A 15,136-nucleotide genomic window follows, 5' to 3' on the forward strand; every position below is an offset into this window, starting at 1 on the left:
CAGCGCATATTGGATGTGATCATCCAGTCCCTCCTTGAAGTACTCCTGCTTGTCGCTATCACGGGCGACGGCAGCAGGGGCGTAGCGGGCAAGCTGAAGGAAACGGTCACGGTACTCCGTCACCGTCATCGATCCCTGAAATGAAAACCACAGATAACAAGGATAGGTCAGGCTTACGAAAGGAGATCAAGGATGGGTCGAAGCTCAAAAGAAATTGCCGGGAATCCCATTTAATTTTACCTGCTTAAGGGCACGGAACTCCTTCTGCTTCATCTTCATAATGCCCTCAGGAATGTGATGGTTCCTGAAGCGCTCACGGAACTGGTCCCACGTGAGGGCATCACGGTCCCGAGCTGGGTAGGACTCCCACCAGTCAAGAGCAGAGCCTCGCAGCTACCCTGCTACGTAAAGGACTCGCTCACGGTCGTCGCACTGCGCAACAACCAACTGGCGCTCCACCAAACGAAGCCAGTCGTCCGCCTGGAGTGGGTCCGTGGCGTGAGAGAAGGTCGGAGGATGACCTCTCAGGAAATCCGCACGCCGATCACGAGGCTGAGGTGGTGGAGGCGGTGGCGGCTGAGCGTGAATCTGCTGCAGCGTCTGAGCGGTGTTGTTCAGAGTGGCAATCATCTGCATCTGGAGCTGGAAGAACTGCTCCGGAGTCAGATGTGGAGGCATCGGCAGCGGCTGGTCAGTACTCTGGTTGTTCTGCTCCTGCTGGTCAGAACCGAAACTGGTGCGCCTGGTGTTCACCATCTGATTGCAACAAACGAAATTTATGAGAAGAAGATATTGTGCAGCTGCGGAAATGAACTTCGGAAGGATATGTCAGAGAGAAAGGAATATAGGCTTTACCCCCAACGTTCTAACTCAATTTTATTATTTTTGGTTCAAGTTGTGTTAGGGTCGATTTGCATGAACACGTTTAACTACTAAACTATGCAATCAACCAAAAATCCAAATCATACAGTTGCACAATAACAAACATCCAATGTTCACAACTTAGTCGAGTTTATCACACTACTCGACTAACACACTCGTTCTAGCGTATTTTTATCGGGATAGCCTAAACTGATAGGGTTAAACGAATTCAGGCCAACATCTACGGGATATATCAAACTAACCCTCGGAAAATGCAGAGAGGATTAGCAAACTCGAGGTTTAGAACTCAAGGAATAGAAGCAGAAACGAATGTTTGGGTTTTGCGGAAGCAGAGCAAGCGGAAGGAAATCCCTAAACTCGACCATTTCTATCTAGGCTTCGTCCTACAGTCGACACGGCTCTGATACCAATCTGTCACACCCGATTTATAAGAACATAAATCGAGCAATCATATATGCGCCAGGATCAAGTCACGCATATATACAACAGATTATCAAGATATCACAACACATGTCACGAATTAAAAACGTATCAATTATAAAATGAATATCTTTATTACAACTGAATCAAGAATCAGTTCAAGGAATGCGGAAGCGTAAAATAAATACATGAAGAGCAGGGCGCCACAGGGACGTCAACTGGGAGACAACGCCTAGAAATCGTCAACAAGTATAACACGAGTATGAGGCTCTAAGGTTAGCTGACTCAACTGCATTAGCTTTTAATCTTGGCAAATTTTATTAAGGCTATTTACTACAAGAGGATGAATTACCATAAACCCAATTGCATAATAAATTAATCAGTATTAATTAAGAACTACTGAGAACCATCCAAACCGAAACCACCCGGGGAATCTCACTAATCAAAGGTTGATAACCCCACTAATCAAAAGGAGGATCTGGGCCGCTCATGACTGTGAGCACAGCTGATATATCAGTTTTACACTCTCGAGAGGTTGCACAACTTTACCCACAAGTCGTGAGCTACGCTAGTTGTTCATCACACTTCCTAGGTGTGATGGCTAGCAAGCACACTACGAGACCGTTACAAAGGAGCACGTTGGTAAGTTGTAACCGCTAAGGATTCTGGATCAGCGACGATGGGGCCCACCTCCGGGGGTACAAGACACACAGCACAGACCAAGCCGGAGGAGCAGGGACCATTGAAGCCTACCACCCCTCTTGCCCACGCAGGTAAGTTACCCCCGAACCAACACGACCTAATTAGTAAGTCAAGACCGTCCCATTCCAGTCTTGTGGTTGCGCGGTTGTCCCAGGTTGTCGCTCTACGAACCGGTCCTTATGGAGAGTGGCCAACCAAGCACTAAGCACCGTGCTGGCGCCCTAAACCAAGTTTCTAACAAAATATCTTTTACGGAGATGTGAGCCACTCAAGCACACAGCACAGAGGGCCACTCTCAGGATTAAGTTGCATAAGACCATTAATCAAATTTAATTAAAAAGGACCAAGTTTGTTATAGCGCAGCAACCTAGCACAACTAACCATAATGCAACCCAAAGGATATAAATATAGGATATAAAGTGGCTAGGAAAGTCCTTATAGGCATCCAGTATTAAAATGCAGTATGAAATTGTATTTAAAAGTGATAGGATGTTCATGTTATACTTGCCTTCCTCGTACTCTCCTGGCTGCTGCTCAAACTGCTCAGAAGATGGCTGCTCCTGGTACTGATCCAAGGGCTCCGCGTCTACTCACGATCATCAAGCATGGTTCAAACATACACACATGCACAAACAATAGCAAACTATAAGAAACAGTACAACATTACATAGAAACAGCACACAAAACTATTGGGCGCTCGAGCGGCGGCGCTGGTCGCCGGTGACCAGTTCCGCGGTGGCGCGCGGCTCGGGCTCGCCGGAGCTCGGCGTTCTCGCCGCTCCGGAGGTCAAAACATCTCGAGATCGGGTCGGGAGTGATCAGCGCTACGTGCGTGATCCATCTGGGGCTAAGGCGGAGCTCAGGAGGCGCTCCAGTTGTGGGTGCGACGGCGGGGGTGGGTCTGCACGGTGGCGCACCGCCGGCGTGCGGCGTTCTGGTCACTGTGGAGGCCTAAATGCTACGGGGTCTAGCGTAACATGACCAGGGGGATGATGTGCTGCTCACCGAGGCGTCGTGGGGGCCGGAGACGCGACTGAGAATGGTCGTCGACGATGACCGTGCGGCGGGGGCGGGCGGCGCTCGCGGAGGAAGCTGCTGCAAGGGTGGCCAGGGTCCTTGGCTGGTGTAGATCGGCTCCGGGGACTCCTGTGGAGGTGGTCAGGGGGTTAAGGGGGGCCGGGATGCAACGACAGCGAGGAATTCCGACGGCGGAGCGGCTCACCGGAGGTGGCTTCGTGACGAATTCCCGTCGATACGAAGGCGTCGGGTCCAATTTCTAGGCTCGGGAAGCTTCGGGATGGCGAGGGGAAACGGGCGCGGAGGTCGTGGCGGTCTGAGGCACGGCGGAGTGCCCGGACCACGGTGAGGCCGAGGGGGTTGGCGCGGCGGAGCGAGGGAACGACGGCGCTAGGGTTTTGGGTGGCGGCGGGGTAAGGCAGGGGGGTGCGGGGAGGGTCTGCGGGGCCACTTAAGGGCGGGGGATCGAGGCCTCGACGTGCGGGCCCAGGGGAAGGAGCTCGCCGGGGATATCGGGGATCGTTGCGCCGGGGAAGAAAGGGGAAGAGAGAAGAGGAAGGCGCTGACGCGCGGGCCGGCCTGGCAGAGAGAGAAAGGGAGAGAGGAGAGAGCGAGCGCGCGAGCGGGAGCTGGCGCCGACAGGCGGGCCTGGGGTGGCAGCGAGAGAAGGAGAGGAAGTGCGTGGGGTGGCTGGGCCTCGGGTGAAGTGGGCTGGGGCGCGGCCCACGCGAGGACGGAAGAGGGGAGGGGTGCTGGGCCTCGGGTGGCCCATGCAGGAGAGAGGAGGGGAAAAAGGGAGCTGGGCTTGGCCAAGGGTTTGGGTTGCTTTCCCTCCTTCTTCTTTTCCTTTTCTTTTCTATACTCAAACATTCAAGCAAATCTAATTGAATTCAAATTACCATTTGAATTCAACCCTATAACTCAACACAAATAAAACAATGCTGCGGCATGAATGCACAAACAATTTGATCCTAGGATAAATTTTAATTACTTGCGTTATAAAATTACTTTAAATGCGAGATAAATTAGAGGAAACCCTGGAAATTTTATTTAGGCCCAAATAAATTCATTAAAATTAGGGAAAATTACATTAGGGTGTTACACGGAATTAGCTGAATTAGCTGATAATCTCCGTCAGCGAGAGTTTTCGAGTCTACATGATATGCAAATATTATAATTTAGGGAATGCATACACTCTCATTTCATTTCACGATAAAGTTGCAATCCAATAAACAAATATTCCATTTAGCAAACCTATCATCTACTCTTCTACCGGGCAATCATTTATCGAGTACAAACTAAACTATCTAATTGCATTAAATGACATGTTTAGTTAATTTAAGCAACCAAACTAATTACATTAGATAGCATGGGGGTGATCCTAATTTACCAAACTAATTCCATTAAACACCATTAGTGGATTTTAGGAACTAGACTAATTATTCTTTAAAGTAATAGGGTCATTATTATTAAAAACCTTTGTTTTTGATCAAATAATCAAACCCTAAGTCAGGAGCGATTATTAATACTACAAAAATTAGTTTAAACAGACCTAATTGAAATAATCTTATCCTGAAATTTTCAGAATATTTTATGCAGCAAATAAATTAGAATAAATATTTCAAGTTCAAAAACTCAAAGAATAAGGTTTTATTTTTGAACTCTTGGGCTAAATTCAAAATTATCACATTTTTGTCCTATTGAAGGTAAATTTCATTAGGTTTTGGACCTAAATACAAGTTTTTATGCAAGGTAATGATGACTAACATTCTTACACTTTGACCCCTAGTAGAAGTGAGAGTTACATTTGTAATTCAAAACTTTTGCACAAAAGGACTTGTATTTTTGAGAAATTACACATAAACCCTTATTTTCACACACTTCACTCAATTTCACATAATTCAACACATACATTACAACTTCTCCCTCTGTTTGCTACATTCAGACACCTAGGGTGTCACACCCACCACATTTGTTAGCCACGACTTAGGTCTTGTAAAGTCATTTTGGCCCAAGACTCGACTAGAAGTACTCGCACAGGGTGTAGCTGTGGACTGCTTTGAAGAGCAGTTCAGCGAGTACCTTCTAGAGGCTAGGCCTGTAGCTGAAAAAAATAGTAGAGAGTATAGAACAGGATTGAGTTATTGTAAAGTACTCTTCTCCTTGTAATATATCTGCCACTGCTGTCTTTACTATCATTGCCTTGTGATATCTGGATTGCCATCCGCGTTCATAGACTAAGTAATAGACACTACCCCAGGTGCAACAACCCTGGGAGTAGTCGATATAGCTCCTCAAGTGAGCTCGTCAAATAAGTTAGATAGAATCCGATCGAGCGGATCTAACCTGTTAGGAAAAATGCGATCACCATCACAACGACTATCATGCTCGTAGCAAGTAGTCGATACTACTCTGGGTGCAGCGACCCTGGGAGTAGTCGATCTAGCTCCTCAAGTGAGCCCACCAAACAAGTTAGATTGAGTCCGATCGAGCGGATCTAGCTTGTTTGGAAAAACGCGATCATCATCGCAACGACAACTATGCTCATGGCAAGAAGTCGATTTATATAAAACTTGAATGTGGCTATAGCCTCCAAATTTTAATAGAAAATTTACATTCCTGATTCTGTGGCACGTGGCCTCCAAATTAAATCGGAAAGAATACGCCCTGGCGCTCGAAGAACATCTATCATGGCGTGTCTTCTTACAGGTAAAACTTGCGTAGGTTCTGCACGTTCCAGGAGTTTGGGATGTCTTGGCCCTTAGGGTATTGTAGTCGATAAGACCCCGGTCTTGTAATCTGCTTGACGATGAACGGTCCTTCCCACCTCGAATTGAGCTTGTGTAACCCTAACTCGTCTTGGATGCGGCGTAGGACCAAATTGCCTATACTGAATGACCGTTCTCTGACGTTGTGGTCGTGATATCGTCAAATCCCCTGTAGGTATCGTGCTGACTAAACAAGAGCAGTGCAGCGAGCCTCTTCGACAGAGTCAAGCTCTAGCTGCCTTGCTTCGTTCGCCTCGCCTTCATTGTACATTTCAACCCTTGGGGATTTCCACATGATGTCAGCCGATAAGATTGCCTCGGAGCCATAGACAAGAAAGAACGGTGTTTGACCTGTGGCTTTGGATGGCTGAGTCCTGAGCCCCCAGATGACATGTGGCAACTCGTGAATCCACTTTCCGCCTTTCTTGCTGTTTTCATCATAGAGTCTTTTCTTGAGGCCCTCGATTATCATGCCGTTTGCCCTCTCGACTTGACCATTGGCTCTTGGGTGTGCAACGGAGACGTATTTGACTTTGTTGCATGCATTTTCACAGAACTCCCAGAACTGGTTAGCCGTGAAATTTGATCCCAGATCCGTGATCATGGTATTCGGGATGCCAAAGCGATGCAGGATGTCGGAGATGAAATCAACGACTCTGTCTGGTGTGAGCTTGGTTATCGGCTTGTACTCGATCCACTTGGTAAACTTGTCGATTGATACCAACACGTGGGTGAAACCACCTGGCACCGTTGTAAATGGCCCAATCATATCAAGTCTCCAACAGGCAAACGGCCATGATGCCGGTATGGTGATAAGATTGTGGGCTCGGACATGAGATTGCTTGCCAAAGAATTGGCAGTTTTGGCATCTCCGCACCAGATCCTCAGTATCAAACACTACAGTGGGCCACCAAAACCAGCTCTGTATGCTTTCCCAACTAGCGTTCTTGAAGCTGCGTGGTTGCCGCATACGCCCTCATGTATCTCCTGCAATATGTCATAGCCGTCTTCTCCCGTGACGCATTTCATGAGTACGCCTGATCGTGCGCCACGCTGGTAGAGTTTATTATCGACTAGGAAAAAACCTTTACTTCTGCGCATGACACGAGCTGCCGCTGCGCTTTTTGTGTCCATCCCTGCTGGTAGTCTTTGGTCCCAGATGAAGTCGATGTAAGTTTCTCTCCAGTCCTCCCCGAGCATCATAACCTCCCGATCGGGCTTCTGAAGACCAGTATCAGTGGTTATCTGAGGTGAGGACTTGATAGATGGTTGCTTCAGCTCCTGGACGAAAACTCCTGCTGGGACTTGTGCACGGGTGGATCCTAGCTTGGATAGTATATCTATGCCGACATTGTGTTCCCGTATCACGTGATGAACCTCCAGTCCAGAAAATTTATTTTCCAGCTTGTGCACTATCGTTGTTTTACCGGCTGCCCACCGAGGGGTATACGCAAGGTGGTAAGTTTAGGTGAGGAGACGCCGAGATCAGGAACTCGAAGGTGCAAGGAACACAAGATTTAGATAGGTGTGTAATACCCTATGTCCTGTATTGTGGTTTGTATTGCCTTGGGTGTAGATGTTGTGTTTTGAATGGGTCCCTGCCCCCCCCCCCTTATATATCCGGAAAGACAGGGTTATATGAATCCTAGTCCAATACTAGCCAAGGAATCGTACCCGAATACAACTCGAGTAGTTTCCTTCTGTACCGACTAGCTTTATCTCCTACTCATACGAGTAGAAAACAACATAAATAAGAGATAAAGCAAGCCTTATCTCTTAATCCTTTTTAAACTACGTTATGTACATAGTCCCATAGCCCCGGGTCTGACAAGCCCCCGAGCTCTTCGTAGCTGAGTACTGCAGGCTTCTCGAGTACTTTCGAAGTAGTCTTCGGCTTATTTTGAAGCTCCATCTTGAAGTTCTTCTTCGAGTACTTTCTTGGCTGCATCGAAGCTATGAGGCGCTCATGCCCCGAATTACTTCTTTGGTATGGTGTGCGATTTGAAAAATTGCACTCCATATGGAGTAGCCCCCGAGCCTTAGGTTGAATCGAAGAATCAGGCTGAGGGTCACATTAGTCTTGAATCATCCTTACTTACTTTTCAAACAAATTCAAAAAAATAAGTAGTCGATGCCACGTATCCCGTAGCCCCCGAGCCTTGAATCCAAATCTCTCAAGTTTTGGAAATAAGGATCCAAAGGTCGTGGCATGCAGTGAAAAAATGTTTCCATGATAAATAACTGGTGTGATGATATGAATGATGGAAGTTAGATCTGGAATTCGGAAAACCACTTTTTTCGGGACAATTAACCCTGGAAATATGGTTAATCGAATATTTTATCTAAACAATCCACCAAATGACCCCTTATCTTCCGAATATTCCCCAAAACGACTCTTGAACTTCGAAACAGTAAAATTGTATCCGACCGCTGGTTATTTAACCCCTTGGTAACGCCAAGTAAAATCTGCGCTTCCAATCGTCAATCCGCCAAGAACTTTCCAAATCCCCCAATCAGAGCCGCACCCAGCCTTCACCCCCTTGGAGAGCCCCAACCTAACCAAATCCCTTCGCCCCTTCCTCTGCAGCCCCCGAGCAACTCGTGGCGAGCAGATCTAGAAATGGCGCCCAAGAGATCCAAAAAAAAGGATGGGAAGGAGAAGGAGTCGCAGCCACCGTCTGGGGAATGGACTCACAGTAAGTGCTCCAACAATGTTCTCATGAAACTTGTTTCCGAGGGCTTGCTTCAAGAAAAAGTCTTGTCAACTGGCGCCCCTCTTTTCGCGAACCTCTTCCCATGGAAAATGTAGAGGAAATTGTCACATTTTACCATTTTGCCGAACGGGGATTGGCCCTCCCCTCTTGCTCTTTCTTCCGAGGCCTTCTTTATTTATATGGGCTTGAGCTCCATCACCTCAACTCAAATTCCATTTGTCACATTGCCATCTTCATCCATTTTTGTGAAGCTTTCCTTGGAATTGAACCCCACTGGGATCTTTTCCGCTTCCTTTTCCAAGTAAAACCGCAACCCACAGCCAAAAATCCATCCATCGTAGGGGGCGCCGGCATCCAACTTAGATAACAAGCCGGCGATAGGTACATTTCCTACAATTTCCCCTACAATATTCCTGGATGGAAAAACCATTGTTTCTACATCAGGAACCATGCTCCCAGCTTCCTAAAAAATCCGGAAAACCCCCTATCATTAGGCCAGAGTGGAACACCGAACTCTCCAGAGGAGACCTGGACCAAGTTGATGAGTTGCTAGCCATCATAGCAGCTCACAAAGAAATAGGAGTGACCGGAGCATCTGTGATGTTTTCTTTCTTCAAACGCCGGATCTAGCCAATCCAACAACACCACACTCTAGGCTTCGAGTACATAGGTGCTGAAGATCCCTCTGAGATGTGCGCAGAGGAATTGACTGACGACGTGGCACTCATCTGGGTTAGGCGAGTGCTGCTGGACGTGGATGCAGTTCCCTACGTCCCGTAGTTGTTTTCTGCGCAAAATCCTCCGAAACCGGTAAGTATTCGACTACCTTTTTAGAACAAGTTCTGCTGTTCTACCACTGCTAACTGAAAATCTTCTACAGGGACACACAAAGTTGTACCGAAGCTATCCGCCACAACCTGACATCCCACGACCAGACCATCTTCTTCCCAGCGCCGCGGCAGAAGCAAAGAGGGCTCAAGCAGTCGAGGCTTTGCCCGACAGTGAGACCACTGAAAGCGGGAGCCCCCAGGTAGAAAGGGAAGCCGAAGGGAAGGCAAGAAGGGACAACTCCCCCAGACCATCTGTGGAGTTGACCGAAACTCTGCCTGTGGTCCCGCAGGGTCATCGGGTAGCGCGCAAACGGAAAGCGCATGTAGTTGAATCCTCCAGGTATGAAGTTGCTGCCTTGGTGAATTGTTAGATATCGGAATTGTTGCATGCTAACACTGTCTTTTTTGTAATCCTTCTGCTTCTTCTCCCGACCCCAAGTGCCAAGAGGTGGCCGAGACCGGACTCATCGGGGAAGATGTTCTAGCAGATGAAGCCGCAGAAACTGCTAGGACAGACCCGTCGACTACTTTCGCAAGAGTAGTAACCATTGCCGTGGCGGGCACCGTGCAATCAGCTGGTGTGACCCCACTGCCAGCAACGAGTACCGTGGTTGAAATACCACGGGCTCTAAGAGTAAAGAAAGCTGTCATGAAGAAATCTTCACTGTAAGTGTAGATATTTTCTTGCATAATGTAGATCCTATTCTTTTTTACTTGTGTAGTAACATAACTGATTCCGCTGCATCAGGTCCGTAACTGACATGAGGCATAGGCCAAAGCCCACCATGGCTACTCCAGTCCCCGAGCGGCCGGCTCCTAAAGAGCCAGCCCCCGAGGAACCAGCCCTGAAGGAAGGCCAAACACTACCCGACCCAACACCCCCCGAGCCCCAGCAACCCGAAGCCAGAGCTGGTGGTGAAGAACAAGTCGAGGCCACTAGTGCCGATCCTGCAGATGGCACAAGTAAGTGTCTGACTGCCCACGGCTAGCTGCTTAGACCACAGACATCGTGTACTGAATGCATCTTGACTGGCAGGTACCCAACAACCATCAACTGAAGAAGCTGCAGGGACCACAATGAGCACTGATGAGCTGCTCGTGTGTGGGAGCGGATATCAGAACATCATCACCACAGATCTAGTGGATGATCCGATCCTGACGGACAACAACATTCGTACTTCAAGAAGATCAACAAAGAGATGTATAATTTTACCCTGGTAAGGCATGATTACTCTTCTGCCAGTATACGTTGTCGAGTTGCTTGTCTTAATCTTCCCCCTTATATAGGATGTGATTAAGCACTTGCAAAAGAAGACCAAAAAACTAAAAGCGGTCGTGAGTGGCCACCAAGAGCTTGTTGCAAAAGAAAGGCGCATATCAGAAGAGCTGACGAAGAACATTTATCTTCAGAGAGAGCTGGACAAGCTGAAGCTGGAGCGGACGCGAGAGACGTGGCTCCTCAAGAACGATCTTCGCAATCTCAAGAAAGCCAACTCCAAGCTCTAGGAACAACTCAAAGAACAAAAGAAGGCGCACCAAGGCAACCCCTTTCTTCCCTCGAGTACTTTCACTTAACAATTTATCTTGAATTCTGAAAATATCTTCACCGCAGAGCTTAGAAAAATCTTAACATATAAAGAAGAGCTGCTTACTAACGTGAAGAATATGCTGTATCGCTGCACAGATGACGTCGAGAGGCTGCAGAAGGTGATCGCCGACACCGAAGAACAGTTCGCTGGCTGCCTTCAGCAGATCAAGACGCTGGGCGAAGAGAAGGAGCAGCGACAGAAGGAGCTGGAGGACCTCAAGGGAGCCGCCCAGAAGCTTGTGGACATGGTGGACCCACAAGAAGGTGGCGAAGCAAGCGAGCGGCCCTTGCTGGAGCGACTTCTCGGAGCACCACAGAAGGTCCTCAGTTTCCTCACTGAAGCCCCGATCACGTGTGTCAGCCACGCTCTTAGCTTTGTGAAATCCTTTTGGCCGGAGGCTCGACTAGAGGCGTTCATGCAGGGTGTGGCTGCGGAGTGCTCTGAACAACTGTTCAACGAGTACCTCCAAGTGGCCCAACCTATAGCAGAAAAGATAGTAAAAAGTGTACTAAAGGATTGAGATGTAAAAACAAGTACTCGTTTCCTTGTAAATATTTTTCTTTAATGTCTCCACTTGTATGTGCCTTATGACTGAATTGTCATCCGAGTCCAAAGGCTAAGTAGTAGACACTACCCCGGGTGCAGCGACCCTGGAAGTAGTCGAAGTAACTCCGAGTAGGAACCCATCCAACAAGTTAGGTATAACCTGAACGAGCAGGTCTAACCAGTTAGGTAAGAACGCGAGCATCGTCGCGTGACTGCCATGCTTATGGGGAGAAATCAAAACTACCCTGAGTGCAACGACTCTGGGCGTAGTCGAAATAGCTCCTCACGTGAGCTGGTCCAACAAGTTAGATATAACCCGATCAAGCAGGTCTAACCAGTTAGGAAAGAACACGAGCATCATCGCGTGACTGCCATGCTTATGGCAAGAGGTCGAAACTACCCCGAGTGCAACGACTCTAGGTGTAGTCAAAATAGTTCCTCATGTGAGCCCGTCCAACAAGTTAGATATAACCCGATCGAACGGATCTAACTTGTTGGGAAAAACACGATCGTCGTCGCAAACGGGCATCAAAGCCCATGACAAGAAGTCGATTCGTATACAGCATGATCGTGGCCGTAGCCGCCGTCAAAATGCATGGCAAGAAGTCGATTCATATAAAACATGAACGTGGCCGTAGCCTCCGTCAAAACTCATGGTGAGAAGCCGATTCATATAAAACATGAACGTGGCCGTAGCCTCCGTCAAAACTCATGGCGAGAAGCCAATTCATATAAAACATGAACGTGGCTGTAGCCTCCGTCAAAACTCATGGCGAGAAGCTGATTCATATAAAATATGAACGTGGCCGTAGCCTCCATCAAAACTCATGGCGAGAAGCCGATTCACATAAAACATGAACATGGCCATAGTCTCCGTATGTTATCAGAAAAAATTTACATTCTGAATTTTGTGACACGTAGCCTCCAAATTGATTCAGAAGAAAAAGACCGCCTAGGTGCCCGGAGAGCAGCTATTCCCGCACGTGTCCTCATGGGTAGAACTTGCGCAGGTTCTGAACATTCCAAGAATTTGGGACGTCTTGGCCCTCGGGATATTATAGTCGATACGACCCCGGTCTTGTAATCTGCTTGACGATGAACGGTCCTTCCCACCTCGAGTTGAGCTTGTGTAAGCTGGACTCATCTTGGATCAGCGTAGGACCAAATCGCCTATACTGAACGACCGTTCCCTCATGTTGCGATCGTGATATCGCCAGATACCCTGCAGGTATCGTGCTGACTGAACAAGTGCAGTGCAGTGAGCTTCTTCGACAGAGTCGAGCTCTAACTGCCTTGCGTCATCCGCCTCGCCTGCATTGTACATTTCAACCCTTGGGGATTTCCACATGATGTCGGCCGGTAAGATAGCTTCGGAGCCGTAGACAAGGAAGAACGGTGTTTGTCCTGTGGCTTTGGACGGCTGAGTCCTAAGCCCCCAGATGACATGTTGCAACTCGTGTATCCACTTTCCTCCTTTATTGCTATTTTCATCATAAAGCCTTTTCTTGAGGCCGTCAATTATCATGCCGTTCGCCCTCTCGACTTAACCATTGGCCCTTGTGTGTGCAACAGAGACATATTTAACCTCGATGCACGCATTTTCACAGAACTCCCAAAACTAGTTGGCCGTCAAATTTGAACCCAGGTCTGTGATGATGGTATTTGGGAAGCCGAAGCGATGCAGGATATCGGAGATGAAATCAACAACTCGATCTGGTGTGAGCTTGGCTATCGGTTTATACTCGATCCACTTGGTAAACTTGTCGATAGCCACCAATACATGGGTGAAACCGCCTGGCGCCATTGTGAAGGGCCCAATCATATCAAGGCTCCAGCAAGCGAATGGCCAGGATGGCGGTATGGTGATGAGACTATGAGCTGGGACGTGAGATTGCTTGCCAAAGAATTGGCAGTTTTGGCATCTCCGCATGAGGTTCTCAGCATCGGACACTGCGGCGGGCCACCAGAAACCAGCTCTGTACGCTTTCCCCACCAGCATTGTACGCTTTCCCCACCAGCATTCTTGAAGCTGCATGGTTACCGCAAACGCCCTCGTGTATCTCCCACAATATGTCGTAGCCGTCTTCTCTCGTGACGCACTTCATGAGCACCCCTGATCGTGCGCCATGCCGGTAGAGCTTACTGTTGACTAGGACGAAACCTTTGCTTCTGTGCATGACACGAGCTGCCTCTGTGCTTCTTGCGTCCATCCCTGCTGGCAGTCTTTGATCCTGGATGAAGTCGACATAAGCCTCTCTCCAGTCCTCTCCAAGCGTCATAACCTCCCGATCAGGCTGATGCAGGCCAGCATCAGTGGTTACCTAAGGTGAGGACTTGATGGATGGCTGTTTCAGCTCCTGGACGAAAACTCCTGCTGGAACCTGTGCGCAGGTGAATCCTAGCTTGGACAGTACATCTGCGCCGACATTATGCTCCCGTACCACATGATGAACCTCCAGGCTGGAAAATTTATTTTCCAGCTTGCGCACTTCTTGTACATAAGCGTCCATCGTCTCCTTGTTGCAGTCCCACTCTTTATTAACTTACTGAATGACAAGAAGTGAATCGCCATATACAAGTAGTCACTTGATGCCTAGTGATATCGCCAAACGTAGCCCGTGAAGCAGTGCTTCATACTCGGCTTCATTATTGGATACCTCCCAAAGGATCTGGAGGACATACTTCAGTTGTTCGCCTCTTGGAGAAATAAATAGGACTCCGGCACCGCCGCCATCGAGCTTAAGGGACCCATCGAAGTACATGGTCCAGTGCTCTGGCTCGTCGACTGGAGTTGGAATTTGATTTTCTCTCCACTCTGCCATAAAATCGACTAGAGCTTGAGACTTAATTGCAGTGCGTGGCTTGAAGTCGATAGACAAAGCCCCCAGTTCCACTACCCACTTTAATATACGCCCCGTGGCATCTTGATTATGGAGAATATCCGCCAACGGAAAATCCGTAATCACACTGATCTTGTACTCATCGAAATAATGGCGCAACTTTCTCGATGTAATCAGAATTGCATATAAGAGTTTCTGAACTGCTGGGTACCGTACCTTGGATTCGGAGAATACCTCACTAACAAAGTACATGGGCCTCTGCACTCCAAACACATAGCCTTCCTTGTTGCGCTCGACTACAATGGCGTTGCTGACAACGTGAGTTGTCACCGCAATGTAGAGTAGTAGATCTTCTCCCGGTAATAGTGCTGTAAGGACTGGAGGAGACTGAAGGTGATGTTTCAGGTCTTGCAAGGCTCGCTCGGCCTCCTCCGTCCATTAGAACTTCTCTTGGCATTTCAGGAGTTTGAAAAAGGGTAGTCCTCTCTCCTCGAGCCGGGAGATGAACATGTTCAGGGCTGCCATACAGCCTGTTAGCTTCTGCACATCTTTGATTGTGGCCGGAGCCCCCATATCAGTGATGGCCGTAATCTTCATAGGATTGGCTTCAATTCCCCGGTTGCTGACGATGAACCCGAGCAATTTCCCTGATGGTACACCGAAAACGCATTTAGTTGGGTTGAGCTTCCACCGAAGCCTACGTAGGCTGCTGAACGTCTCTTCCAAGTCTGCAATCAGATCGTCAGGATTCCTGGTCTTGATGACCATGTCATCCACGTAGGCTTCAACGTTCCGATGCAGATGATCAGCAAAACACATCTGAATCGC

Source organism: Panicum hallii, chromosome 1 (assembly GCF_002211085.1).
Source record: "Panicum hallii strain FIL2 chromosome 1, PHallii_v3.1, whole genome shotgun sequence".
NCBI classification, from domain to species: Eukaryota; Viridiplantae; Streptophyta; class Magnoliopsida; order Poales; family Poaceae; genus Panicum; species Panicum hallii.